This window comes from Limulus polyphemus, unplaced genomic scaffold, assembly GCF_000517525.1.
Source record: "Limulus polyphemus unplaced genomic scaffold, Limulus_polyphemus-2.1.2 Scaffold42, whole genome shotgun sequence".
NCBI classification, from domain to species: Eukaryota; Metazoa; Arthropoda; class Merostomata; order Xiphosura; family Limulidae; genus Limulus; species Limulus polyphemus.
In genome coordinates, this window is record NW_013665652.1 from 1,268,726 (window position 1) to 1,274,441 (window position 5,716).

A 5,716-nucleotide genomic window follows, 5' to 3' on the forward strand; every position below is an offset into this window, starting at 1 on the left:
AGTATTTTTGTTTTATAAATAAACAAACTACTTTTTTGACACTCGCTGGAATAATTATCTAACATTCTCTGAATAAAAAAATGGAAATGGACATAGATTACATTCTAGGAGATCACATAGATTATTAAACGAGCTGAGGTATCAAAAACGCCCACTTAGAGACCTAATGAAAAGCAAACAGTAAAGATTACGTTTAAATATCATAATATACGTTTGTTTTAAATTCAAAAAAGACTTACATGCAGACGTAGTACCATTATTTTCTCAGTTACAATGTTTATATGCATTGATGTTACTGTGGAAGAATGTAGTAGAATATTACATAGTTTATATTACTGAAATATTCAAAATACGCTTTATCATAAAAAAAGAAGAAGAACATAAAAAAACACTTCTTAAGATATACTTTAGCAACACCACTTGTGTCGTCTTGTAAAAACAACATATTTTTTGGGAAGACCACAAGTAAGTTTGTCCGCAAACAATTAAATCCTCCAAAAAAAATACAATGTTTAATTTTGTTATATTGGCAAGGGTGTCCACACGATTGTTAAGTATTACAAAGGTTTCAGTATAATAAATATTAATTCGTCCAATTCTGTATATTGTTGCTATTATATAGCTTCAAAGTTTCTATAACATTAACATCGGGTTTTTTTTTTCATGAAATGATCAACAAATGTGCGTGTAGATTCCATAAAGTTGCAAAATAAGTTGGAAATGTTTCATAAACTTTGTTACCATTCCTAGACTCTCAAAAATATTTAATATTTAGCTATGCAAGTTGTTTGATCTAACAATCTGTAATATTGTTTATCTTTAGTAAAGAATAATATAGAATTATTTATAAATTTAACAATTCAGTAAAGTTTATTCGGGAACATTATGAAACCGTATATATAGTTTATTCGGGATAATTTCATGACTTGATTTTTATAACCGAGATGGTTTTTCTAAAATATTCAATCGCCTACATGAAAATTGCTTTTCGCTGAGTAAATATTTTGATTAACTGCTTTATGGCTCTAAAATTCTTCTGTATTAAACCTAATTTCATAGTTGCAGGTTCTGTTTACCTCATTTTATTAAAATATTAATTTGTGGGAATATCATATTCATTACAGTAAATCACCGAACTTACGAAATTTTGGATTTATCAGTAATTTCGTTAAAATTGCACACTTTAGGACTAACATCGCTTTTTTAGAGTTTAATAATATCTACTAATGTTCACAGCTAATTTAATTTCCAAAGTTCAAATCACAAATATAATGAAAGTGATCTGTACGTATGCATAGCAAATCAGCACTCACACACACACACACAGATATATATATATATATTTATATATACTAGCTGGAGTACCCGGGGGGGGGAACTCGTTTGTAACAAAGGATGGGAAATTGTGCTTTTAATTTTTTTCTTAACAAAATAAACATTAAAAGTGCAATAAAAATAATAAAGGTACCAATGCTGAAAAGAAAGACATACTGTTTTCAATAATTCTATCAATATGAAACTAGATGGAGGGTTGAACCCCTCCATGACCTTCCTCATATTATCCTGTATCGCTGTGTCAAGTTAGATTCTGATTGATCAAGAAAGGGAAACGTATAAAGAACAGATTCACACAATATTGACGTTTATTTACATATAAGATGGGGATCTAACTACCACCTCTTCATGACCTTCCTCATGTGATCTTATATCACTGTGTCAAATTTGGGGCTCGTTGATTAAGAAATATGGAAACGAATACGGAACAGATACACACACATTTTGATGTTTATTTATATAGAAAATGGGGGATCTAACTACCACCTCTTCATGACCTTCCTCATATCATCCTATATCACTGTGACAAGTTTGATGCTCATTAACTAAGAAATGTGGAAACGTATACAGAACTGATACACACACATTGACGTTTATTTATGTAGAAGAAAGGGGGTCCAACCTCAACTCTCTTCATGATCTTCCTTATGTAATCCTATATCACTGTGTCATGTTTGGTGTTATTTATCAAAAAATGTGGAAACCTATAAGAAACATATGGCTAAAAGGTGCGAACAAACAGATGCAAACTTAGCTTTATATATTAGATATATATATGTATAAGTGTTAATAGCGATGAACACCACATAGAAAAGAGAAGTTTTCTGTTTCAACTTCAAACTATTGAAAAACAAGCTTTTTTTTCATCAAGTTACTCTCTATAATACTACATAAAAAGTAGTTTAGTGTTTTTACAGGGTATATCATTCATTCCTATTCCTTTAAACTTGCCCCTCGCTGGCTGAGCTATAAGCTCGAGGGCTTATAACATTACAGTATGAGATTCGATTCCTAGGGTGCATACATCACAGATAGAAAATTGTACATATTTATGCTTAACAAGAAAGAAGAGCGAAGGAAACAAACCTTTAAATGTATTTTGTTCTTTGAACAACAATGTGTACTCTAGTTATTCGGGTTTTAGATACATTTTTATTGTTTCTTCTTAACTGAATCTTCTTGCAGAAAATAATTTGCTCTATAATATGCGCCTTTAAGATAACAAAACTTAAGCATTAACATTTGTGTCATGATTATTCCTTTAATCCTTAAATCATCAGAATTTCTCTACTTTAGATGGGAGAAGTTTAAAATATTTTGATACGCTTTTATTAAAAGTGTCAAAAATCCGTGAAGTCTGAAACTCGTGAAAACACATTCAAAACTTTTAAATTCATTGCGATTAATTTGTCTGAAAGTTTTCGTAATAAATGAAAGTACGTTCGACTTGTGTGCGCAATTCTTTATATTACAGCTGGAGTCATTTCTGGGAAAATATTTCGTCCACTTTAACGACATAAGCTGTTGGTTGCATGAAGCTGTAAAAAAGAACAATGTTTTGTTAAATGTAAATGAACCACCACCTAAAACTTAATAGAAACGAGGGAATATAAGGTACGACAGCTTAGGTCTATTTAACGGTATATATAAATTAGGCGCTTCCGGTCTGTTTTCATGTGTTTGATTTGATAGATAGATAAATATAAGTTATAGAACGTATTTAATTGTATTTCTTTAAAGATAATTTGTAGGGAACAAAGAAATTAAAATTTTAACCTAAAATCAATACCCACTTCTTTATGAAAATATGTATGTTTTATTTCACTTCTTCTCGTTGAATATTTTAAAGTTCTCGAGATTAATGATTCAATACGTTACTGTCTTTCTATTGATTTCTGTTATTCAATGTGAAATCGTAAGATGCGATAGAAATTTAACGTATTTTCGTTTTTAATTTGCAACCATGTATATTAGAATTATTTAAGAATTTATAAAAATGTTCGTCTGGATTTTGAATGAGTAGCAAACACAGTTATTATCACTTGTAAGTGTTCTGTTTTCATTAAAGTTAGCGGTTATGATTGAAAGTTGAAAACAGTTCATCAATTTGATAAAGTTTGCTTTTAAAAAAAGCTTTATACAGTGTATTGATTGACATATTTGATAGGTTTCCTATGGGTTGGTTTGGCCTTGTGTCTTGTCGTGGAGACCAGGCCTTTAAAAGTACTTTTCTCTGTAAAAGTAATTATTTTTCCTTTATATCAGTAGTATTTGAAAATCACTACACTATGCAAAATTATATTAGCAGGAGAATAAACAAGTGTATGTTTAAAAGTTGAAGATTATCAAATAGAATAAACATTTATTATAAACTAGGAGTTTACAAGTTTGTACACAGCTCGCTGAGACCAATGTTTGAAGGCATGAGAGTTATAAAAATAGGGAGTATTTGCCAGTTGATATAAAAGTAGATAGACCGATGACTAATATAACGAAAGAAAAAACTTACTCGAAACTCCAGAAGTTATTAAGTCAAAAATTACTCAGCCGAAACAACTAATTAAGACTGTATCTTTCATTGTGCCAAGCACCTCACCGAACCCACACCCAGTGGCACAGCAGAAAGTCTGTAGATTATAACGATAAAAAAACCAGGTTCAGATACTCGCGGTGGGAACAGCAAAGATAGCCCATTATGTAGATTTGTGTTTAATTCTAAAGAAACAAAAATCATAGTTCCAAAAACACAAATTTTGTTTTTAAAGTAATTAAAACGTAGGAAAACAAATAGTACTTTAATTTTCGATACAATTGTAATCTGGGATAATTATGACAACAACTTTCTGTGAATATTCTGCCTATCACGTATCTGAATTTCAATGACAAAAGATATTCTACTCTACTAGACAAACTGTGACGTTTCTCGAGGAAAAATAACAATGTATAGTCAATAACAGTGGATACTTCCAGGTGTAGCATGATCCCTTATACTATGTTATTGTCACTCTGTTAATAGGAAATACGTGTATTTGTATGGGATTGCAGGGTCAATATATATATGTTAAACGTGAAAAAATCGCACTATAATATGTACCCATTGCTAAACATCTCATTCATTTAAATTACATACCACATCCTGAGGCTCACATTATAGTTCGTGCAAATACAAGAGTGAAAATTCTTAACGCACTTTAATAATATAATATGTAGTATCATATAACTTAAAGATATAATATAAAACTTAAATATAGCATTATGTAATTAAAATAACGTGAAGTATTAAAAAAAGAAATCTAAGTACAGAAAAACTTATCTGTTTCATATGAGAAATAGCTAGCATAAACGCAGAACTTTGTAGTATTTTTGTTATAAAACTAAATGTATAGAACCAAGATTTATTATTTTATTAACGTTAAGCAACAATAAATTATACGAAAATGATATTTTCTTTGTGTGTTGTTTGTAACAACTTAAAAACTATTCATAGCTTCATAGCTAGGTAATAAAATCATTACTAAATATACTTTCAACACTTTTTAGTAAAAAGTATTTATATACGTTTTGCGGCCTGGCGTGGTCTGAATATTAAATATTCGAACACTCGCAATTTGAGTTCGAATCCCGCCCTCGATCAAACTCATTCTTTCAGCCGTGTGGATGTTATTGGTGAGACGGTAAATACCACTATTCGTTGATAATGAGTATCCCAAGAATTGGCGGTGGGAGTTGTTGAGCAGCTGGCCTCCTTCTAGTCTATCACCTCAAAATTGGGGACGACTAACAAATATATACTTTTTGCAAGATCTCTAGCAAATTAAGAGATTATTCTGTATTAATACTATTAATTATACAAATACTTTTCAAGAGGATCAATAATCAAGTGCAGAAGATTGATTACCAGACTTCGCTTATAGTATATTGCACCGTATTAACGCACGGACGAGATTGGAATGACTCTACGTTTTCTTCTTACTTTAAACACTTAAGTTCAAAGGAAGATTTGTTTCCTTTTTTGACATCCGAAATACAGAAGAAAAGTAATTTTGCTTGACAGTTTAATCTAATTTATTGGTGCGGAGACTTGAAAAGAAAGAGTTTATTAGAAAACTAGATCTACTCAGTAACTGTTCAAAATGGACATCATGCTGAAGTCAGGTCGACTTGCAATGTTCCAAGTCTCGTCTTTTTTCCCTTTCAATGACCAGAAACTACACACGTATTTACCTTAAGGCGTTTTTAAGTCAAACGTATAACTAGAGTTACATGTTTCACTTTCGACAACATGTAAGTATAGCATATTCAGAAAAAAGAGCCGTATATTTCTGTATACATTGCCCCCAAGTGGTACAGCGGTATATCTGCGGAGTTCCAATGCTAGAAT